General features: G+C 49.2%; 1 protein-coding gene across 3 annotated transcripts in view; it reads right to left on the bottom strand.

Annotated features, from left to right (window-relative positions):
- The window catches only part of LOC140405513 (vitamin D3 receptor-like), a 230297-nt gene that overhangs the window by 141292 nt on the left and 63598 nt on the right, over positions 1 to 25407 (bottom strand). For all 3 annotated transcript variants that reach the window (XM_072494055.1, XM_072494052.1, XM_072494053.1), the window contains one exon: positions 21634 to 21716. The gene's annotated coding sequence lies outside the window, so the exon portion shown is untranslated. The remainder of the gene's footprint in view (positions 1 to 21633; positions 21717 to 25407) is intronic.

The raw sequence follows: 25407 nt of genomic DNA, 5'->3' as shown, positions 1-25407 counted from the left end.
CTGCACCAATCTAAAAGAGCCACATAACGCCTGCACAACATGCAAACTCATTCAAGGTCACATGCCTGCAGACCATACGAGGATAGAGGAGGAGGCTTGTTTATAGAAATATTTGTTGGCGGGGGGGGGGCCCACAGTCATCATGACAAGCATTCAGGAAAGTGTATTTGTTCACAAAACCCATTACGCAATCATGAATCGAAATAAGAAAGGCATTAATAGGTCAGTTACATGACACTCTTCTGAAGGTTTTCTCTCTCTCCTCCCCAGAAAAAGGATTGTGCCAAAAGTGTTCACAAAGATGGTGTGTTCTTGATAAACATTTAAACAATCACTTGGGGAGGACACGTGTACATAAACCTGAAGAAACACAGATGCGTCAGACAAGAAAAGTTACACTATCAATACATTAGGTAAACAGCCCATATTAAAAATGGTTCCAATAAAATTGTCAAAAGAGCCATCAATCAATTTCTCACCTGTGGAAATAACCGCAGGCAGCTGTGTCTCTGCAGGGTAAACCTTCAAGTGACAACTATGGGAATAGGAGAGTAATCTTCAGGGATTTATTTCTGGCAGTGACAAGTTGGATATTTTCATTCACATCATGCAGACAAGTATTTTTTGTATCTTCTGTCTATGAGGTGTGAGAAACTACAGAATTGTGCATATTTCTTAAGGTTCTAACATTCTGGAAATAAACAGATATGTTATACATCTGACATTGGTGCAGAAATGCTGCATTATTTAAATCACATGCATGTTTCTGGACAAAGAGCACTCCTCAACATTTTTGTGGTGTATAGTAAAGTATGGCAGAACATCTATGGGAGGCCTCACAAGTCGAGTATAGCGGGAGTAAATTTGGTTTGCTCTTGGCTGGATGGCTGATGTGTGATTCGGAGCAACGCCAACAGCGTGGGTTCAATTCCTGTACTGGCTGAGGTAATTCCCTGCCATCTCAACCTTGTCCCTCGCTGGAGATGTGGTGACGCTTGGGTTAAATCACCACCAATCAGCTCCCTCTCAAAAGCAGAGAGCAGCCTATGGTCCTCAGGGACAACGGCGACTTTCATTTTTCACCTGACCACAGTATAAGTGTGAAAGAATATGTGAACTGTGAAGGAAGGTAGCAATGTGAATCAAGGATGACATTGGTGCAATAGTTGGTTCAGGAGATCAAATGCAGGACAAAGTAGACAAGAAGAAATATTGGGGCTTGTGATAAAGGGACCGCAATAATCATGGGTGATTTCAATCTACATATAAACTGGAAAAATCAGATTGGCGGTAGCAGCCTGGATGAGGAGTTCACAGAATGTCTTTAAGATTGTTTTTTTAGAGCAGCATGTTCTAGAACCAGAGAAAAGGTTATATCAGACTTTTTATTGTGTAATGTGACAGGTTTAATTAATGACCTCATGCAGCCCCAGGTAGCAGTGACTACAATATGATTGAATTTTACATCCAGTTTGAAAGGGAGAAGAGTGGGTCTAGGACTAGTTTATTAAACTTAAATAAGGGCAAGTATGTGGGCATGGAAACAGAGCTAACTGAAGTGAACTGTGCTAGGCTAGAGCAGTCATTTTCAAACTCAGTATCGCAACCCGTGGGTGTGTCGCGGGCTGGTGTCAGGAGAGTCGCGGAGCGATCGGTCGTGGCGTTCCCGATTGTGGGACTAAGCTCCCAATGTCCACAACCGGCTTTCAAGAATGCCGGTCATCCCGCACATGTAGTGGACTCACCAACACTAAGGGCATTCAAATGGTCATTGGATAGACATATGGACGATAAGGGAATAGTGTAGATGGGCTTTAGAGTGGTTTCACAGGTCGGCGCAACATCGAGGGCCGAAGGGCCTGTACTGCGCTGTAATGTTCTATGTTCTACATGCGTGCCCCCTCAGCTGGATGTAGCAGTGCGCAGGCCTGTAGCCCAGCGGGGCAGACCGCCTCCTTTGGAGGTCAGCGCGCTGTGCCAGGAGCAGTGTTTTTTTTAAAAATCGATTTGTCTTCCTGTCAGAAGTGGTCACGTGCCTGGTACACGGACGTCACTACTCTGGATGCAAAATTACGGAGGAGAGATTCCTCGATTTTGTAGGCGCCAGAAGGAAAGAAACAGGACTGCATGAAGAGGGATCCTTTTTGACTAAGGAAGAGAGGGCCACTGATACAAACAGGCCAGGATCTCACAACTGAATCTGCTGGCGAGAGCTTCTCAGGAGAGTCCACGGCAGGACAAAGCAGTGCTGGTGTGAGCTCCAGGGCCTCTGATGAACAACCCATACAGAAATGTAACATTGAACGACAAAGCAAGTGAGATCGTGAGGACCAAGCAGGCTCACCGGTCGTATTAAAGTAAGCTAAAATGGCGGGTCGCGAAGTTTGGGCAGCGTGGGTCGCGAAATTCGGGCGGCGTGGGTCGGGAAGAGGTACTGTACTTGGATTTCTAGAAGGCATTTGCTAAGGTGCCACATCAAAGGTTATTGTGGAAAATAAAAGCTCATGGTGTATGCAATAATACCAGGAGCCGCGGAGTGAAAGGCCAAACTGGTTTATTTTAAATTGAAAATAAAGCCGCTACCACGACTCACAAACGTCCCGGCCCAGAACGATCGGGAACTGCCACTCCGAGTCTGGGAGCTACATTAAAAGGTCCCGCTAATGAGCGCCAGCCGAGTGGGTCTCTGCCCACTCACCACGGGAGCTTGTATTCTACAATCCCACGGGAGATCCCCGTGGTCCTCGTGAGGGTGATCACAGTGTAGGGGGTAAGATATTGGCATGGAGAGAGCACTAGCTGGCTGGCAAAAAACACAATGTATGCAAAAGTGGGTCTTTTTCTGATTGGCAAAATATGGGGAGTGGAGTCCCGCAGGGATCTGTGCTGGGGCCTCAAACTTTTACTATTTATATAAAATACTTAGACGAGGGGGGCTAAGGCATGGTAGCTAAATTTGCAGATGACCAAAAGAGAGGGCATGATTAGCTCCTCGCCGAGGCCAAAAAATATGGCTAAGTGTTGTTGAATAGCGGGGTCTTTCACAGCGCTGCAGGTGTCGAGAAACAGCCTGCTAAACGCAACCGAGCCGAAACTGGTGAATCATGCCCAGAAGTAATAAGTAGGGGAAGAGGCAGGGGGATGGCACTAAGCCATGATGCTCGTTTGGAGAGCTGGTGCAGACACGATGGGTTAAATGGCCTCCTTCTGCGCTGTAACAATTCTGTGGCAGAAAGAAAGGTAGGAAAGTATGTTGTGAAGAGGAAGAGGTTACAGATGGATGTAGATGGGTTGGGCAATGATCTGGCAGTTGAAGTATAATGTGGGAAAATGTGATGTTGTTCACTTTGGCATGACGAATAAAAAAAACAGTATTATTTAAACAGAGAACGACTGCAGAATTTCAAGGTACAGGGGGATTAACGTGTTCGAGTACATGAGTCACAAAAAGCTAGTTTGCAGGTGCAGCAAGTAATTGAGATGGCTAATGGAATGCTATCTTTTTACAGGAGGAATTGAACATTAAAGTTAAAGGATGCTACACTTCAGTTATACAGGGAATTGGTGAGACCACATTGGGAATACTATGAGCAGTTTTGGTCTCTTTATTTAAGGAAGGATGTAAATGAGTTGGTGGCGGTTCAGAGGAGGTTTATTAGATTGATACCTGGAATGAGTGTGTTCGCTTGGGAGGGAAGGTTGGACAGACTGGGCTCGTTTCCGTTGGTTGTTTAGAAGAGAGAGGGGTGACTTGATGAATAGACAAGATCCTGACTGGTCTCAACAAAGTGGACGTTGAAAGGATGTTTCCTCTTTGGGTGATTTCAGAACCGGGGGCACCGTTTCAAAATTCGGAGTTGCTATTTTGGGACAGAGATGAGGAGATTCTTTTCTCCCCGAGGGCTGTGCGACTTTGCAACTCTCGGCCTCAGACGGCGGTGGAGGCGGGGTCACAATATTTTTAAGGTGGCGGTAGATTGATTCAGGTTATCGGGGTAGATGGGAATGTGAAATCTGAAACAAACAGATCAGCCATGATCTTACTGAATGGAGGAGCAGGCTTGAAGGGCCTCCTCCTGCTCCTACCTTGTATATTCATGTGATCAACAGCTCTTGCTGATTCGGGCCTCGGCTGCCTTTTTTGTTTACGCCTCCACGGAGTCACCCCAACTCCATGAAAAGGTGGATGAAGTGACAATTTGTGCATATTCCTGTGTCATCCAAACACATTTGAACAACCTACAAATCAAGAAGTTTTAACTGAAGATGTAATATTATAGGAGTGTGGCCCACACATTAGATTTTACAAGTTACCTTGAATGATTATGCAAAGTATCCAAAAATATGAACCTCATTCAAAGTCTTTTTCCAACAACAAACGTTACGAGTCGAAACGTCAAAGCAATCAGCAGCCATCTGCAAGTCGACAACATTTTTCTAAATATGTTCTCAATGGGGAAATGCTTAGGAAATCAGAAACACAAGGAACTTGGGAGTCCTTGTTCAAGATTCTCTTCAGGTTAACATGCAGGTTCAGTCAGCAGTTAAGAAGGCAAATGCAATGTTAGCATTCATGTCGAGAGGGCTAGAATACAGGACCAGGGATGTACTTCTGAGGCTGTATAAGGCTCTGGTCAGACCCCATTTGGAGTATTGTGAGCAGTTTTGGGCCCCGTATCTAAGGAAGGATGTGCTGGCCTTGGAAAGGGTCCAGAGGAGGTTCACAAGAATGATCCCGGGAATGAAGAACTTGTTGTATGAGGAACGTTTGAGGACTCTGGGTCAGTACTCGTTGGAGTTTAGAAGGATGAGGGGGAATCTTATTGAAACTTACAGGATACTGCGAGGCCTGGATAGAGAGTGGACGTGGAGAGGATGTTTCCACTTGTCGGAAAAACTAGAACCAGAGGACACCATCTCAGACTAGAGGGACGATCCTTTAAAACAGAGATGAGGAGGAATTTCTTCAGCCAGAGGGTGGTGAATCTGTGGAACTCTTTGCCGCAGAAGGCTTTGGAGGCCAAATCATTGAGTGTCTTTAAGACAGAGATAGATAGGTTCTTGATCAATAAGGGGATTGGGGTTATGGGGAGAAGGCAGGAGAATGGGGATGAGAAAATTATCAGCCATCATTGAATGGCGGAGCAGACTCGATGGGCCAAGTGGCCTAATTCTGCTCCTCTGTCTTATGGTAAGTCTTTCTCCTATATAACTGCTCAGCAGATAGGAAAGGGGATGAGCAAATCTTATCATGTGAATTCTAACAGGATTTAGAATTTAAAATCCTTTCTGATACTTAATTCCTTAAATCATCGACTTTCAATCTTCAGGGGAAAAGAGAAAATAAAAGCTATTTTGTTGAAAATCCATTTCAAGCCTAGAGCCAATTTTCTGGTGCTGATAATTACTGCTTAGCCTATTTGTTGCTCACTTGTGAATCCAATTTAGAGCAATTTCCAGAAAGCAAACAGAACCTTCAAATGCTGAATCACAATACCATAACTAATCAGCAGATTAGGGTTCTGCTCATGGCTGGATCCATCACGGGCGTTTGGAAAATTCAGCGGTCCAGCAAAAGGTCCTTGGCTGTCAGTGGGAAAATCCCAGCTCAGAGCACACAGACACAGCAATAAAAACGATCAAGCAGCGTTTCTATGCACAAAAACATATTCTCCGTCTCATGAAGCTGCAACATTCATTCCTGCTGCCTTCGCCTCCCGACAGAACAGTCGCACTTAACTCTCTTTACAAACATGAAAAAACAAAATCAAATAGAAACCAAGGTCGGAGATCTCCGGCCATTGGGATACACTTTTCCCACTGGCAGTGTACCCCTGCCCGTGGATTTCCCAGCGGCATGGGGGTGGCTTCAATGGGAAGTAGCGGGAGCAGAGAATCCCACTGGCAGCGAACGGCGTGCCGCCGAGGAATACGCGGCAGGGGAACCGGAGAATTCCGCCCCAAGTCTGCAACTTTTACTGAAATCGTGGAAGTTTTGTACTGCAATGTCAAACTCACAGCACCAACTCTCATTTTCGCTCTCACATAGACAAGTGCTTATATATAGTTTAAAATAATTGCCCAGAAAGAAATATACTATACCCATTCACTTAACTAGACTATAAAGTCAAGTCACGGCTTGGAGATTGAAAGTAGAGAGGGATAGACATTTTCGATATACATCACTGTGAAGGATATGTAGCTCTGTACTGGGAAGTGACCTCACCTGGTCCCAATTTCTTCTCTCTTACGGACTTCTCCAGAACAGGCTCTTTCTGTCACCCGGTGTCCTGCTGCCTCCTGTGAATTCCAATCTTTCGCTCTGAGCTTGCAGGAGTGGCAGTCAGTGTGCCGAAAAATTAAAAGCTGTCCCCTCTCCAGGGAGCTGTAGTAACTGAAATGACTCATTTATGTAACACACTTCAGATTTGAGGTTCTCTTGGCTGTCTCCTATATGTAAATATGTTATATATCTGTGCTACCTTCCACTTCAAATTATTCCAGCAGCTTTTACAGTCACCAGTGGAGAAAGAATTTAGTTAACCCAGATGGATTACTAACTCAGGTTCTAAATCCAAAACAAGGGCAGCACGGCGGCACGTGGTTAGCACTGCTGCCTATGGCGCGGAGTGTTCAATCCCGGCTCAGGGTCACTGTCCGTTTGGAGTTTACACATTCTCCCCGTGTCTGCGTGGGTCTCAACCCCACAACCCAAAGATGTGCAGGTTAGGCGAATTGGCCACGCTAAATTGCCCCCGAATTGGACGAAAAAATAATTGGGTACTCTAAATTTTTTTAAAAAAAAATAAATCCCAAACAAAACTTATAGAATTTACGGTGCAGAAGGAGGCCATTCGACCCATCGAGTCGGCACCGGCTCTTTGAAAGAGCACCCCACCCAAGCCCACACCTCCACCCTATCCCCATAACCCAGTAACCCCACCCAACACCAAGGGCAATTTAGCATGGCCAATCCACCTAACCTGCACATCTTTGGACTGTGGGAGGAAACCGGAGCACCCGGAGGAAACTCACGCAGACACGGGGAGAACGTGCAGACTCCGCACAGACAGTGACCCAAGCCGGGAATCGAACCAGGGACCCTGGAGCTGTGAAGCAACAGAGCTAACCACCATGCTACCGTGCTGCCCACTGAACTGTTAAAGACAGTATTGCAAAGTAAGAAACACACCTCTCAATCTAGAGTCCACTGGGATCCAAGAATGTAGAGGGGGGAGGGAATGCACAGGAGAAAAGGTGCACTCTGCAACGTGACAGCCTGGAAACACTGCTCCACCTGGGAAAATGCAAACATGAACTGTCTGGCTTGCCACTTTCAAAGGGAAAAATTACATATCATACACAGAGAAAAGAAAACTTTGAATCAGGAACAAAAGGTAATTTATGAAGAGGTTCATTTTGATCACTGAGATTCGTTAGGCACTCGTGTGCATCAGTCAAACGTAAGACACCCCAAAAATGGCAAAAAATACATGCACAAGCCCAGGCTTCTGAAAACTAGATTCTACCTCACATCTGTATCACACTACACAGTTCACAATGTAAAGCTGCTGTGACCTATGTAGAAAAAGAACACATTTGAACACGGAAAGATATATGTCGCAGGAGGAGGCTATTCAGCCCTCAGAAAGAGCAACCCATCTAGACCCAATCCTCTTCCTTTCCCTGTCGTCCTGCAATTTCATTTCTCATCAGATAATTATTCAATTCAATTTTGAAAGCCTTGATTGAATTTGCCTCCACCACACTCTCAGGCGGTGCATTCCAGATCCGAGCCGCAAGATTTTCCTCATGTTGCTACTGTTTGCTTTACGAATCACAACAAATCTGTGTCCCTTTGGTTCCTGATCCTGCTGCTAACAAGAACAGCTTTTCGCTACCTACTCAGACCCCTTTGAATACCTCTGACAAATCTCTTAACATCCCTCGAACCATTAGTCAGGGTCATTGAATCGTACAGCACAGAAAAGGCCCATCTCCTAACCACCTAAACATTCTAATCCCATTTTCCAGCACTTGGCTCATAGTCTTGTCTGCCCTGGGATTGCAAGTACGCATCTCTTTTAAAAAAAAAACGCATTTTATTCAAACTTGCATCAAAGTAGGTTACAGCAAATAAACACCCCGGGAAACATTCTTCCCAACAATCAACTATCCTGGCTAAGACCGCGAACACTCCCGCCCAGAATCTTCCCAATTTTTCACAACCCCAAAACATGTGCGCATGATTCGCTGGCCCCCGCCCACACCTCTCACACTCATCTGCTACCCCCTGAAAGAACCCACTCATTCTCACCCGAGTCATATGCACCCTGTGCACCACCTTAAACTGTATCAGGCTCATCCTTGCACAAGAGGAGGTCCCGTTTACCCTGCGCAGTGCCTCACTCCATACTCCCCAATTGATCCCCATTCCCAACTCCGGTTCCCATTTCTCCTTGATCTTCACTACCCGCTCGCCTCCCTGCTCCCCAGCCACTGAGATATATCCCCAATTCTTCCCTCCCCTTCCACATCCGGAAGCAGCAGTCGCTCCAGCAGGGTGTATCCCGGCAATCTAGGGAACCCCTTCCAGACCTTTTGTGCAAAGTCCCTAACCTGTAGATAGCTGAACTCACTACCATTCAGCATGTCTACCCTCTCCCTTAGCTCCTCCAGACTGGCGAACACTTCCTCCAAATACAAATCCCTCACCTTGACCAGCCCCACTTCCCTCCACCTCCTGTATACACTATCCATCCCCCCCAGCTCAAACCCATGATTCTCGCACAGCGGCATTAGCACCGACATCCCTTCCACCTTAAAATGCCTCCTCAGCTGATTCCATATCTTCACCGTGGACTGCACCGCCGGGCTCCCTGAATACCTACTCGGAGCCATTGGCAATGCTGCCGTCGCCATAGCCCTCAAACTAGACCCCTTACAAGATTCCTCCTCCATCCTAACCCACTCTACCCCTTCTCCTTCCCACCATCGCCGCACCTTGTCCACATTTGCCGCCCAATAATAATGAAGCAAGTTTGGCAACGCCAACCCCCCCTGCTGCCTCTGCAGCAGGGTCCTTCCCACCCTCGGCACCCTCCCCGCCCATACAAAGTCAGAGATGATTGTGTCCACTTTCCGAAAAAAGGCCTTTGGTATAAAGATCGGGAGAGCTTGAAAGATAAACAAGAACCTCGGCAAAATATTCATTTTCATCACTTGGCCCCTCCCCGCCAACGTTAAGTGCAGTGTATCCCACCTCTTAAGATTCACCCTGGCCTCCTCCACCAGCTTCGTTAAGTTCCACTTATGGAACCCCGTCCATTCCCTCGCTGCCTGAATCCCCAAAATACCTAAACCTATCCCTCGCTACTATAAATGGCAGCCCCCTAAATTAGCCCGCTGTGCCAGCTCATTCACCGGGAATACCTCGCTTTTCCCTACATTCAGCTTGTATCCCGAGAACCCTCCAAACCTCCCCAACAGGTCCATAATCCTTCCCATACTCTCCAACGGATCCGAAACATACAGCAAGAGGTCATCGGCATAGAGCGACACCCGATGCTCCCTCTGTCCCCTCATTATCCCCTGCCACTCTGCCGACCCCCTGAGAGCCATCGCCAATGGCTCTATGGCCAGCGCAAACAGCAGCGGCGACAGTGGGCACCCCTGCCTCGTACCCCTGGGTAAGTCAAAGCTTTGTGAGCTCATATAATTCGTCCTCACCCTCGCTCTTGGTGCCACATACAGCAACCGCACCCATGCCACAAATCTCGGCCCAAACCTTCCCAAAACTTCGAACAAGTACCGCTACTCCACCCGGTCAAATGCTTTCTCCGCGTCCATGGACACCACCACCTCCGGTACCAGAGCTCTCGACGGATTCATCACCACATTCAACAGCCGTCTTATATTACTCGCCAGCTGCCTGCCCTTCACAAAGCCCGTTTGATCTTCTGCAACCCCCCCCCCCGCCCCCCCCCCCCCCCCGGACACAATCCTCCATCCTCCCCGCCAACAACTTAGCCAGTACTTTCACATCCGTGTTCAATAGTGATATGGTACAACCCACATTCCACCGGATCCTTCCCTTTTTGGGGGGATTAGTGTGATTACTGCCTGCTTCATCGTCTCCGGCAAATCCCCCTTCTCCAGTGTTTCGAAGATGTCATCCCAACTTTCTGCTGTAATCGATATCCTGATCAGAATTGTGACCCCCTCCTCCTCTTTCACCTCCTTCCTTATCTCGCCTAAACGTTCTGTATCCTGGAATATTGATCTGCTAATCCTGCCCCTCTCTCAACTATGTCTCAGTGACAGCAATAACATCATATACCCATGCCCTCAATTCATCTGCCTTGTTCGTCAGACTCATCGCATTAAAATAAATACCATCCAATCTTGCCAGACTCCCTGGTGATTTAATTGGTCCAGACATTGTGCCTTCCTGACTCACCTAATGTCTCTAATTTTGGCTGTACATCTATCCCTGCTGAACCTTCTCTCAGGATCACAGGCCCCTGCCAAGTTAGTTCAAACCCTCCCCGACAGCACTAGCAAACCTCCCTGCAAGGACACTGGTCCCATTTCGGTTCAGGTGCAACCCATCTGCCTGGTACAGGTCCCACCATCCCCCAAAACTGTCCCAATGTCCCAGAAATCTAAATCCTGCACCATCGCTCCAGCCAGCCATTCATCTGAACTAACCTCCTATTTCTACACCCACGAGTCCGGGGCATCGGAAGTAATCCAAAGATTACTACCTTCTGGGTCCTGTTTTTTTAAATATACTTCCTAGCTCCCTAAATTCTGCTTGCAGGACCTCATCCCTTTTTCTGCCTATATAATATGTACCACGATATCGGTCTGTCTGTTTGCCCTCCCCCTTCAGTATGCCCTGCAGCTGTTCAGTGACATCCCTGACCCTGGCACCAGGGAGGCAACATACCATCCTGGAGTCTCTTTTGCGGCCACAGAAACCCTGGTACCATTGAATCCCCTACCACCATCACCCTGGCATTCTTCCTCCTCCCCTCTCGTGCAGCAGACCCAGCCATGGTGCCATGGAGTTGGCTGCCAATACTTTTCCTAACACAGACATCTCCCCCAACAGTATCCAAAACTGTAGATCTGTTAGAAAGCGGACTCCTGCACTACCCGACTTCCTCTACTCTGCCTGGTGGTCACCTATGTCCTTTCTGCCTCTTCAATCCTCACCCGTGGTGTGACCACCTCACTGCACTTGCTAACCACTCTCGGGAATCTTTTCTGTGCACTCTCTAATGGCTTCACATCCTTCTTAAAATGTGGTGCCCCGAACTGGAACCAATTCTCTAGTTGGGACCAAACCAGAGTTTTGTTTTAAAACAGGATTTATCGTAACTTCCTGCCCTTGCACTTTATGTCCCTATTTATAAAACTCAAATGCCGTATGCTTTATTAATCACTCAACCTGCCCACCACCTTACATATAACCCCTCTGCTCTTGCACCCCTTTTAGAATTGTACCCTTTATTTTATATTACCTCTCCTCGCTGTTATCACCAAAATGAATCACTTCACACTTCTCTGCATTAAATTTCATCTGCTGCTTGTCCGCCTATTCCACCACCCTGTCTCTGCCCTCTTCAAATCTATCACTATCCTCCTCACAGTTCACAATACTTCCAAGCCATGTGTCATCCTCAAGTTTTGAAACTGTGCCCAAAATTTCAAAGTCTAGGTCATTAATAGACATCACAGAAAGCACGTGATCTAATCCTCTATTCTTCCACCAATTACTTAAAATTTACGTCCCCTGCTTATTGGCCTCTCTCTGTTAAGAGAAATAGATCCTTCTTCACCATGCCCCTCCTAATTTTATATACCTCAATTAAATCTCCCCTTGGCTTCCTACATTTCAAAGAAAACAAACCCAATCTATCCAAACTTTGCTGAAATTCTCCATTCCTGGCAATATCCTCGAAAATATCTTCTGTACCGTCGAGTGTGAGCACATCCAGAATTGTATGCAGTACTCTAGCTGTGTGTACCGTTTTATACAGTCCCTGCTCTTATATACGCTCAGCTAATAATTCCTTCTCAATCAACTTATCACCTCCCCTGCTGCCTTCAGGGGTATGCAAACATAGAGTCTAAAGCCCCTTGGTTCTCTACACTCTTCTGAACGGACTTTCGTTGAACAAAACAAATACAACAGATTCAGGCATTATTAAACACCAAGCCACACAAGGCGACATTAGGACAAGTGACAAAAAGCTGGGTCAAAGAGGTAGGTTTTAAGGAGAGGGAGGCAAAAAGATTACTTCGGGAGGTAATTCCAGATCTTTAGCCCAAGGCAGCTGAGGGCATGGCCACCAATGATGGGGCAACTAAAATCAGGCATTTTTAAAAGTCCAGAACTGGAGGAGTGCAGAGACCTCAGAAGGTTGTGGGGCTGGAGGAGATTAGAGATAGGTAGGGGTGAGGCGATTCAATGATTTGAAGACGAGGATGAAGATTCTAAAATAGAGTCAATCTAGGTCAGTGAGCAAAGGGGCGATGGGGGAAAACAGTACTTGGTGAGAGTTCGGATACAGATAGGAGAGCTTTGGATAAAGCTCAAGTTTACAAAGGGAAGTAGGTGGAATTCACGACTGGCACTTCCTTCTGTATTACCTATGTTAATCTGATGGCATCTTTTCCTCTTCACTTTGATTTCGCAGTCAAAGCTATAAAAAACTCAACACTTGAATTACAGTGTAGCTTTCACTGGAACATATACTAATACACCATGATCACTTGGTGTACATAACAGTTAATAGCATCTGGTTTATGGAAACGTTCTGTTAAAGGCAAATTAGGTTCACCAGGAATTCATTCCCTGCATACTTTAATGGAAAAATTGTTGGTTTATATTAAAGTTCAGACAGAGGTTTGTTGGTTTATGGAAACAGTTCTTGGCAAATACTCATCCTGGCGGAGTACAGAAAATTCACAGATGGAAGCACTTTAAACAAAAGTCCTATTTGCATGTATCTAAACTACTACAGTGAGCCTTCGCCGGCGATTAGAGAGATTTAAGTACAAATATGTTCAGCTGACACGGTTTGATATTTTACAGAATATATCCTGCTATTGCCACATTTTATACATCACGCTCAACAGATGCGTATCTTCGATAAGACAAGGTAAGAATTTTAGAACTCTGGAAATAACAGGTCAGGATTAGTTCACATACTTGTGCGCTCACTTAGTGAAGTCCCAGACCTAGAGAATGCAATCGAAATCTTGAACAGATCCCTCACAAAACTTAGGGTGCAATTCAACAGAGAAAAATTCAAATTCCAGTTTTGGGCGCAATTTGGTAGGGTGCTTCGCAACGGCGGCGTTGGTGAGATCTTGGCCCTTATTCAACAGCACTTAGTTCCAAAAATGAGCGCCCACGAGATTCTCGACGTTTCTGGCTCCCTCGCCGTCGTCGCCCGACTCGCGCCTCGGCATCTCGCCTCGAACAAGGGGGAGTTTCTTTTAAACGCTCCCTCACCACTCGCTCCCAGTCAATACACAAGCATGGCAGCGCAGACCTGCTCCTCGCTTTGGGAATGCCAACCTAGCCAGGCTTTGCACCGTTATGAACGAGAGGCACCCAAGGGGGTCGGAGGACCAGCAGCAGATTCAGCAATGCATGCTTCTTGGGAGGCAGTGGCAGTCAGCGTGACCAGGAGGACCACCATCCAATGTTGGATGACCAATGACCTCCAATGAGCTGCAACTTAGTTACGACCTCTCTCCGGGGCATCAGTTCCGCCTGCCACCCCTCAATTTTCCAAATCCTCCCACCCATCCCTCCCAGACTGACTGACCCATCCCTCCCAGACTGACTGACCCATCCCTCCCAGACTGACTGACCCATCCCTCCTAGACTGACTGACCCATCCCTCCCAGACTGACTGACCCATCCCGCCCAGACTGACTGACCCATCCCTCCCAGACTGACTGACCCATCCCGCCCAGACTGACTGACCCATCCCTCCCAGACTGACTGACCCATCCCGCCCAGACTGACTGACCCATCCCTCCCAGACTGACTGACCCATCCCGCCCAGACTGACTGACCCATCCCGCCCAGACTGACTGACCCATCCCGCCCAGACTGACTGACCCATCCCGCCCAGACTGACTGACCCATCCCTCCCAGACTGACTGACCCATCCCTCCCAGACTGACTGACCCATCCCTCCCACTGACCACATGTCCATTCTCCTGTAGGTCCACCAGCCGATGGTGCTGGCCCATCCCGGGTGACCCCCTCTCCAATATTCCAGGAGACCACCTCGGGAGGGGAGCTATAATAGTCGTGGCACAGCCATCATCCTCACCCTCCACCAACGCAGATACACATACCTTGGTGGGAAACGTTAGTGGACATACTTCGGGGGCACAATCTGGTGAGCACCACACTGCTGCTGATGTACATCAGATGGAGGCAGGAACCCCCAGGAGAGACTGTAGTCGGAGGGCTGCTGGATCCCAGGACCCAGCTGGGTCCCAGCCTGATGCTGAGCCTGTGGAAGAGGGTTACCCAGAGCCGATGGAGACGTTGGGGTGCGGCCGGGACATTCAGAGGGAGATGTCAGCAACACTCCAGCAGATCCTTAGCCGATTGGAGGAGTCCCAGGGGTTACGGGTACGGGAGATGGCGCCGGCAATGCGTGGCACAGAGGCCAACACTGCTAGGGTGGTGACCGCAGCGGAGAGACTGGTACACGACATCAGCACCATCAGTGAAGGTGTCCAAGGCGTCACGCAGTCTGTGAGGGCCATGGCTGAGGGTCTCGACAGAATGTCCGTCTCAGTGGGGGATGTTACCCAGTACCAGGCTTGATGAGGTGTTGCGGGACATGTCCCGCTTTCAGATGGGAATGACAGAAGCGCTGCGGAGCTGGTCTCAATCACTGAGGAGCATTGCCGAGAGAGTCGACACAATGGTGCCGGCATCAGGGAGCCACCAGGGCTGGCAAAGCCAGATGATGCAGGGCGGCGCGGCTGTGCATGTGCCTCAGACAAGTATGCCAGGGCCCTCCGGCCCCAGAGCTCCCAGAGGACGCTCGCCGGGGGCATCGAAGGCCACGGGACGAGCTAAGCAGCTGGCTGCCTCCACCTGATGTGCATCCTAGGGAAACACCGAGACATGGCGGTAGAGCTAGGAAGGCCAAGCACATAGAGGATCATCGAGGACACTGGGGGAGGAGGCAGCACCATAAGGAGTGGGGGGGGAATTGTAAAACACAATAAACACCCTTGACCACATCCAGTATTATGCCTCTGTCATATTCTTCCACAATGCGGGCTAACCTCTGAACCCTTGGCTCATCTCTCCAGGCATCGCTCCCTCCTGTGGCACTCACCCAACCCTCCGGCCGTGGACATGTCCCCGGAGCTGTGCCCCATCCCCTGGGTGTTCGGTTGTTGGCTGCTGCGTGTGTGGTGCTGCCTCCCACAGTGTTCAAGCACATTGTCCAGGCATCAAGGTGTGATTGGCATCCCAGGCAATGACTCCCACATGCTATATGGCCTGCCCATCCATGGGGATCCACTTGGGTTGTGTGAAGTGCTCATTTAACCACGATTGCCAATTCCCTATTAGCAATAGCCTTCAGCCATACGGGCAGAGGCCTCGGCAGTCGGTGGGGGTTATGGGTGGTCAGTGGGGCAGAGGAGCAGGGGCTAGGGTTGCCCCCAGAATGGGTACACACGATCCAGGGGTTGGCATGCAGGAGCAGTTGCCTCCTTAGCGCCTCCCCCCTTCCATGGCGGCCTGTCCCTCTGGAGTGTGCCCCCAAACCCAGCTGAGGATCCCTCAGCCCCACCAAGCACTGGGGTGGCAAGCCCAGCGCCTCCGGGCTCTTTGCCTATGAGCAAAGATGGCTGCTCACCTCCTCGGCTCCCCGCAGAGGCCCTTCCGCCAGGTTCACGTTTTTAAAAAGGACTACTAACCGGCGCCAGCGTGAGCACTTGCTGGGGAGGCCGTTGTATTTGGGTGGCTCCCGTTAATTGTATGGAAATATGGTTCAAGTGGTTATAACCACGCTACAGCGAGATCCCAATTTTGCCTCAGGGAGCGGGCTGGTTGTATCCCAAACTGGCGCCTGGCGCAGTCCTCGTTTCCGGCCTCTCCCGCTATTCACCAGCCACATTTCGCTGGAGCGAGAGCGCATCGAGGCTGGAGAATCACGGCCACAGTCTCCCAAACTGAGAATTCCGGCCAAGTTTCCAGTCTTCGAAGAGTCATACAGACTTAAAACGTTAATTCTGTTTCTCTCTCCTATACGGATGAGAACCATGTTCAGTTGTGTCCTGCTCTGTGGTGAAGTCCACCAAGTAGGTTTGCTTCCCAATTTATGGATCCCATAACATTGAGAACCCACCATAGGAATGGAGCTGCTTTTCATTCCGTGTGATTTGTCATCAGCTACGGTCAGACACAGGTTTGAAGGGAGGGGGGGTGGAGGGAATGTCGCCAAGGGGCATGGCTGGTGGAGAGCAGCAAACTTGCAACTGCAAGCTTCCATCCTCCTGGGTAAATGTTCACAGCTGATGTGATTAGTCTTTCTATTCTGCCACAGTAATGGTCTCTCGATAAAGTCTCAAGGGTAGTGGAGGCAAGCTGCTTGGCGTCTGGAGGGAAGGTTCTGGCACATGGCTGTCATCACTCTGGCCAAAAAGCAATGTCTCCACGTGCAGTTATATATGAATAGGAGGAACACTCACATCTGGTCCTCCGGGATGCCTTTCACCTGGAAGGGGTGAGATGGGGATGACATATCTAAACGGAAGCCAGGCATTGGGCGTATGGTTTGGTAGCTCTGAGATGGAGGCAAACCTGCAAACAATATGCTCACTAGAATGATTACTGCAATTCATTCACAGACCCACTGAGGCCTCGATGATGTAGGCTCTAGGAAATCATGGCTTTTTATTGGTTTGCAGGTAGATGAGGAGGAGGCGGGATCGGTGTAGGCTGGCACAGGGCGAGGAGGAGCAAAAGCCTGAGCAGCAAGAGGCAGCATGGCCTCAAGGTCAGGATGCCAGTGACCAGAGGCCACTACAACAGCGTGCTGGTATATCGCAGGCAGTGCAGCTACCTAGAGGAGCGAGCGGCAATGCTGGAGACGCTTCAGAATGTCCTGGAATGTAGTTGCACATATCTGCCAGCTTCACCACACTGGCCTGTGACCGCAAGGATTTGGTGGCAATCCCATGCCAGTGGCAGGCCACTAATCACCTTTCTTTGCCACGGGCTCCACGGAGGCCCAATGCGGCAGTCAGCAGCATACAAGTGCATCTGGGTGTTCAGGAGAGCGCACCAATTTGTCCGATTCCGCCTGGATCCAGAAACAGTTGTTTGGTTTTGCAGCAATCTCAGGTTTCCCCAAGTACAAAAGGCTATTGACTGCACATTGGCCTCGAGAGCTCCCTGGCAACAGCCAGTTACATTCCCCAACAGGAAATATTTTCACCTTTTGAATGTGCAGCTGATATGTGATCACAGAAGGCAAATCCTTCATGTTTATGCTTGGTTCCCAGAGAGCTCTCATGACATCTACATTCTGACCCACTTTCAGGTTTCACAGGTTTCTGAAGGAATTTGGCGATTGCAGGGTTAGCTCCTTGGAGACCAGGCTGCTGATGGGGGACCTGGAGGGTCCTGGGGAGGAAGGCCGTGCTGGCTGTCAGTGTTACACCCTCTACCAATTCCTTACAGATATTACATGCAATGGACGACATCTTGGACCCCACGGAAGCTACCCTCGTGTTGCTGCTGGCAATCCAGGCGCCGGAGAAGGTGCCGGCAGCAGCGTTGACAGTGACTCGAGGTGGCGGCCCATGTGCAGGGCCTCACCCCACACCCTGAGTACCTGGCAGCCCAACAGGCCAGGGATGGACCCAGAGGGGGAGGCTGGCAACGGCCCATTATGTACAGGCATTGCCGGTCTTTCGAACAAATGACGGGCAGAGTGTGCCACAGGAGGCTCCGCTTCAACAAGGGGATCATGTGGCACCTGTGCCATGAAGACTTGGCACCATGTGGGGAGGAAGATTCCCCCACCTGGTGGCCGTCAAGGTCACCGCAGCCCTGAACTTTTACGCTCGATCATTCCAGGGCTCGAGCGGGGACTTGTGCTGCATCACACAACGTGGCCCATGCGGCCACCGGGGCTGTCACTGAGCGGTGCATCGCACTCAAGATGTGATTCCGATGCCTCGACCGCCCTGGTGGTGCCCTGCAGTACAACCCCCGGAGGGTCGCCCGCTTTGTGGTGGTCTGCTGTATCCTCCACAGCCTGGCACAGCAGCAAGGCGACATGCTGGAGGTGGAATGGAGGAACATGTGACCACCTCCGAGGAGGAGGATCAGGACAAGGCATCGGACCAGGAGGGGCTGGAGGACGATCCCGGGGAGGACCCGCAGGACTTGCCAGTGGATGGAGGACGGGCGGCAGCGGCAAGGGTCCTGCAAGCCTGGAAGGCCAGGGAGGTCCTCATTCTCGCCCACTTCATATAGGACGAGGCCTTGTACGTCATTCCCCTCCCTTCCCCTTCCCACCCCTCCCACATCCCTTAATCCTGCCCTCCCCACCCTGACGGGGGTCTGTGTAACTTCACTCCAGGGTGATGGGACTGTGTTGACACTGTTAGCGAGTTACTGTCGAGGGCATGGGGGTGATGATAACCCGCTGAGATCTAATGCTCCTCAATCTATGCCATAGTCTGACCCCTGGCTGTCTGCTGAGTGCTCGCTCGCACCCATCACCTGCGTATATTGCATGTGTGTACATGTGTGTGCGAGGGGGGGGGGGGGACACCTCCCATGTCCGGGGAGCTGGGGCATGGGATTTGTTAGATTGGTTCTCGGCCCACATTGGGGCAAAGTGCCAGAGGCGTCATATTGATTGAGGTTAACTTTTTTTAATGCTATACACATGTGTACCCAACTGCCCCAAACCCCCTATTGAGCCACCCCACTCCTATTTCCAATCATCCTTCCCCTGAGCAATTTCCAATGCGACGATAGCAGATGCAGCATATGCGCATTTCCTGCTTACATCGATAAGCAGGGTCCCAAACATCCCTTCCACACAGCACCAATCCATGCGCTTTTCCTCCAGTGGGGATATCATATTCAGATGAGGACTGCTTTGCACTTTCATTTGGCTCATCACTAATTCTCATCAACTTGTTGGTCTCTAATTGCCGGCTCTGTTCAAACCGGAGCAGTATCTTGCCTCAGCGTGGGCACCAAGTGACCCTCTGGTGTAAACATAGAATTCTGCAACCTCATACTTTTGTGAGGTTTTTTTAGTTTCCAATTTTTCAAATTTTAATTACAGAGCTGCATTTGCAGGCTGTTCCTTCTCTTCCTAAATGTTCCACCCTGCCTCCCGCTCCCCTCCCCGCCTCCCGCTCCCCGCCTCCCGCTCCCCTCCCTGCATCTCTAATTGTTCTTAAAAAGATAGTCTGAAGAAATGTGGATGTGATTCAAATCTGTTGGAAAACAATGGTGTTGAATAAATTTGCCTGGAAGTCCAACATCACAGGTAGGAAATGCACACTCACGTCATCTAGAATCGGTGTTAAATTTGATATTCAGGCACGCATTTCATTGACAACTCATGTGTAGTACATTACTTCTGATGGGGATTTTCATTGGTAAGGGTGTCATATTTCCCCATTACAGTCCGACACACATAATAGCTGTTGTTTCAAAGTGGTGAATATATACCTCCCTCTGATTGTGCAATTTGGTGATTGAAATATTTGTACTTGCAACACAAATCCTAGCTTGCAGAGAGAATGCCTTTTCCAAAAAGAAAACAAACTTTGGTTTTAAATATTCATGATGCTCACCATTCAAACTACAGGAGTCAAAGGTCAAACATTATGGGTGGGATTGTCCGACCTCCTAGCTGCACGTTTCCTCGCAGTGGGAGGCGACGCGCCATTCGCTGGCAGCGAGATCTTCTGCTCCCACCACTGTCAATGGGATTTCCCATTGAAGCCGCCCCACATCACGGCGAAACCCGCTGGCAGGGGTGCACTGCCAATGGGACCAGGAGAAACCCCGCACCAGCAAACAGCCGGAGAATCCCAGCCGATATTTCACACCAAACGCACACTCTGATTTCTGAAGTGAATGCGCACCAGCCCACTGCTCGTGGGCAGCACGGTAGCATTGTGGTTAGCACAATTGCTTCACAGCTCCAAGGTCCCAGGTTCGATTCCGGCTTGGGTCACTGTCTGTGCGGAGTCTGCACATCCTCCCAGTGTGTGCGTAGGTTTCCTCTGGGTGCTCCGGTTTCCTCCCACAGTCCAAAGATGTGCAGTTTAGGTGGATTGGCCATGCTAAATTGCCCTTAGTGTCCAAAATTGCCCTTAGTGTTGGGTGGGGTTACTGGGTTATGGGAATAGGGTGGAGATGTGGGCTTGGGTAGGGTGCTCTTTCCAAGAGCCGCTGCAGACTCAATGGGCTGAATGGCCTCCTTCTGCACTGTAAATTCTATGAAAAATGGTGCAAAGCTTATGAACAAAGAACAAAGAACAAAGAAATGTACAGCAGAGGAACAGGCCCTTCGGCCCTCCAAGCCCGTGCCGACCATACTGCCCGACCAAACTACAATCTTCTACACTTCCTGGGTCCGTATCCTTCTATTCCCATCCTATTCATATATTTGTCAAGATGCCCCTTAAATGTCCCTATCGTCCCTGCTTCCACTACCTCCTCCGGCAGCGAGTTCCAGGCACCCACTACCCTCTGCGTAAAAAACTTGCCTCGTACATCTACTCTAAACCTTGCCCCTCTCACCTTAAACCTATGCCCCCTAGTAATTGACCCCTCTACCCTGGGGAAAAGCCTCTGACTATCCACTCTGTCTATGCCCCTCATAATTTTGTATACCTCTATCAGGTCGCCCCTCAACCTCCTTCGCTCCAGTGAGAACAAACCGAGTTTATTCAACCGCTCCTCATAGCTTATGCCCTCCATACCAGGCAACATTCTGGTAAATCTCTTCTGCACCCTCTCTAAAGCCTCCACATCCTTCTGGTAGTGTGGCGACCAGAATTGAACACTATACTCCAAGTGTGGCCTAACTAAGGTTCTATACAGCTGCAACATGACTTGCCAATTCTTATACTCAATGCCCCGGCCAATGAAGGCAAGCATGCCGTATGCCTTCTTGACTACCTTCTCCACCTGTGTTGCCCCTTTCAATGACCTGTGGACCTGTGGACAGAGTCTGGGGTAGTTATGGGGTAGTTTTATTCCAGGTTGGTCAACAGCAATATTAATGACCAGTGTAATGACACACAAGAAGGTTCACAAAGAAGTATTCACAACTACTGAGCAAGTGTTGATCCCCAGGAAAAAGCAGATCAGCATGTCATGGTAACATGGAAGTGTAAAATAGAATACATACCGCAGTGTATCAGTTTCCTACATCCCACTGGAAATACAATGATGTTGCAGTAGTCACACACCACTGCTTCTTTTGCTCACGTCACACCATCTCTATTACAGTTCAGACTTCTCTGAAAATACTCAATATATATCCATAGCAAGAAAGGCAACGTCTACAAGTAGGCTCATACCTCCTATGAAGTGACTGAATGGGTTAGACAGCCGCAGGATTAACAAACGCCCTTTTCTTGACAAGGCACAAGTGTGAGAGAAACTGAAAGAAAAAGGACAGGCAAAGAATCACTTTGGGTACAATGAATAGACGGCAGCAGAGATAAACGCTTACTGAGAGCATGCTACATCCTGGGCCAGGGTGAAAACCTTGATCTGGGAACTATGGGATGAGATAACAAACATGAACATAGAACATACAGTGCAGAAGGAGGCCATTCGGCCCATCGAGTCTACACCGACCCACTTAAACCCTCACATCCACCCCATCCCCGTAACCCAATAACCCCTCCTAACCTTTTTGGTCACCAAGGGCAATTTATCATGGCCAATCCACCTAACCTGCACGTCTTTGGACTGTGGGAGGAAACCGGAGCACCCGGAGGAAACCCACGCACAGACACGGGGAGAATGTGCAGACTCCACACAGACAGTGACCCAGCGGGGAATCAAACCTGGGACCCTGGCGCTGTGAAGCCACAGTGCTAACCACTTGTGTTACCATGCTGCCCTGATAAGGGCAGATAAGGTAATGGACATCCATCAGATCTGGAAATTTCAACATACCAAGGTTGGCTGGGACAGTAATGTCTCGACTGGTAAGACAGAGAAGGGATTTCTCGAGCTAATGGAAGGTTGTTTTGTGAAAGTCAACAAGGAGAGAAAACTTCCTTGGTTTGATCAAGCAAGAGGGATGATCAAGACTCCAATGCAAATATGGGCCAAGCTTTAAGGACTAATGATTATGATATGATCATATGATATGATATGGTCATTGCAACAATTGGAGAGATTACTAAAATCAAATAAAATCCCAAATTCAAAGATAATCAACCTCTGACACGTCATGGGTCTCGTCAGAATGGACCTGCATGGTTTAAATACGGCTCAAAGAGTAGAGAAACTGAGGAGTTCCTACAAGGAGGTTATTTGAATGCCAACCCCGTAGTTGGTTGAACATGAATATCAGGCTGCTCAAAGTGAGGGAAAAACAGAGTTATGTCATGAGAGAAAAAGACATCGAAATAAGTCAGATTCAATACAAAAATCAAATGCCTAGTGTGCAAAAAAGATCAAAATGACAAAGGAAAGTTTGGAACTGAATATGTCGCGAAAAGTGCAGGATAGTGAGAGGTCCTTTCAGTTATATAAAAGGGAACTAAAAATAAGGGATGGAGGGTATGACAGGCTGAAGAAAATGTTAAGAAAGAGCGCCATCACCAGAAGTGACATCACCAGGATACTTCCGGTGGCGTGCGCGAACGGAGCGGTCGCGTTGGAGAGGGGCTCCCGCCGGTCTGAGACATTTCGGTGTTTCCCCATTGTGTCGTCGATCGGGATTTCTTCCGCTGTTGGGGCCTGAGGGATGGGCGCCGTGTCAGGCCGGTTCGGAGCCCCGTGGATGGAGGAGCAGGGGCATCGAGCCCGAAGCAAGCAGCGGGGGAGAAGAGTGGCACGAGGCGAGGCCTGAATCCAGCACGAATTTAGAGAGGGAGAGGGAGCAGCGCACATCGGGTGGCCCCCGCTGAAAACGAATGTATGGGATGTTTGAAGTCCCGTCCCAGGGGAAGAGATTTTTTGAATGTTGATTTTTTAAATTTTATGTTTTATTATTTTTAAAATTTATTTATATATTTAAAGATTGAAGAAAGAAGGAGAAAAATACTAAGTGGTTAAGGGATGCCGAAAACAGCTGTGAAGAAGGGAAGAAATGCGGATTCGCCGTCGAATGAGAGGACCAGTAAAAGCACTGACAAGATGGCGGATGGCGGACTGCGTGGTGGGGCCGCACTACTTACAGTGGAAAGGATGACCGAGGTGATGGCTGTGGAGCTGGAGAAGCAGTTTGCTAGGCACATGGAGGCGTTGAGGAAGGAGATGGTGGGCACACTGAGATCATTGGTGGAGGAGGCAATGGCCCCGGTGAGGATGGATGTGGCAAAGACATCGGTCAAGGTGAGAGAACAAGGTGAAAAGATGAAGGAAGTGGAGGAGGCTGTGTCGCAGCACAGCGACCAGCTCTCCTCGATGGGGAACAAGTTGCGGAGGGTGGTGGAGGTCAACAGAGGACTTTGAGCAAAGCCCGAGGACTTGGAGAACCAACGAGGCGGCACAATCTAAGAATTGTAGGCTTGCCCTAAGGGGCCAACAGAGTACTTTGCTGAGAGGCTGGCGGAGTTGATGGGAGATGGTGAAGACCCCTCCCGGTATGAACTAGCCCGAGCTCATCAATCGTTAAGGCCGAAACCCAAAGTAAACGAGCCGCCGAGAGCAGTAATTATCTGTTTTCATAAATACCACATGAAGGAGAAGGTGTTAAACTGGGCGAAGCAGAAGCAAGATCTGCAGTAGGATGGTGCTTGAGTTTGGATTTACCAGGACTTGACGGTAGAGTTGCCGAAGAGACTAGCGGCATTCAGCCGAATGAAGGCGGCACTGTACAACAAGGGACTGCGATTTGGTATGGTACACCCGGCAAAGCGGAGGGTGACGGACAATGCCAAAGATTTTTATTTTGAAATGGTGGAGGTGGCTGAGGTGTTCATGAGGGCAGAAGGCTTGGGAGAGAAGTAAGGAGTGGAGCTGGAAGAGAAATCGTGGACTGTGATTGGGGAGCTGGAAAACGTATAAATGTTATAACTTTCTTTTCACCGACCTGTATTGTTACTTACTTGACTTCACATTGTTATAGAGTTTAAGTTTTTGTGTGGTTTGATTGGCATTTTTCATCCTTTTTTTTGTTGCAACGGTTATATGTTATTTTATTGAATTGTATGTGTTAGATTGTTTTTCGTTTTCTTCTGGGACTGGGTGGGAGGGGACAGTATGCCTTTGGGGGGGTATGTGATTGTGACAGGTCGCTGGAGAGGAGGCTGGTGGCACTGGTAAGTGTATACGGTCCCAATTGGGACGATGTGGGATTCGCAAAGAAGGTGTTTGGGGCCATCCCAGACTTGAATACACACACTGATAGTCGGGTGAGACTGGAACTTGGTGCAGGAGCCAAGATTGGACAGGTCACAGCCGCGCTCGCTGGTCCCGTCAGGGGGGTGAAGGCGTTGGCTGGAGTAATGGTGGAAATGGGAGGGGTGGACCCTTGGAGGTTTCTGCACCCGAGGGAACGGGAGTACTCGTTTTTCTCAGCAGTCCATATGGTGTACTCGCGGATCGACTTTTTCATGGTGGGGAAGGCGCTGCTTGCTGGGGTTAAAGGGTTGGCGTACTCGGCAATTGCAATATCAGATCATGCTACGCATTGGGTGGATATGGTGCTGGAGAAGGGGGTGGCACAGAGACCAGGGTGGAAGTTAATTGTGGGACTGTTGGGGGACCGAGGGTTCTGTGACAAAATTGAAAAAGTAATCGAGGAATATGTAGGTTTTAACTGCACGGGTGAGGTGTCGAAGGCAGTTGTCTGGGAGGCTCTAAAGGTGGTGGTGAGGAGTGAGGTGATTTTGTTTAAGGCCAGGGTGGACAAAGAGGAGAGGTTGGAGTGGCAGAGGGTAATAGATGAGATGCTGGAGGTAGACAAGCGGTATGCAGAAGATGGGGACCCAGCGAAGTTGGAAAAGAGGATGGAACTCCAAGTGAGCTTTGACCGACTATCGACCAGGAAGGCGGTGCGCCAACTGAGACGAGCAAGGGGGGTAGTTTACGAGCATGGAGAGAAGGCGGGTCAGCTCCGGAGGGAGGCTGCGGCAAGGGAAATTGTCCAGGTGCGGGACAGGGCAGGG

The sequence above is a fragment of the Scyliorhinus torazame genome, chromosome X (assembly GCF_047496885.1).
Source record: "Scyliorhinus torazame isolate Kashiwa2021f chromosome X, sScyTor2.1, whole genome shotgun sequence".
In the NCBI taxonomy this organism is placed as follows: domain Eukaryota; kingdom Metazoa; phylum Chordata; class Chondrichthyes; order Carcharhiniformes; family Scyliorhinidae; genus Scyliorhinus; species Scyliorhinus torazame.
Note: the sequence above shows the minus strand (reverse complement) of the source record. Positions and strands in the feature narration are given on the sequence as shown.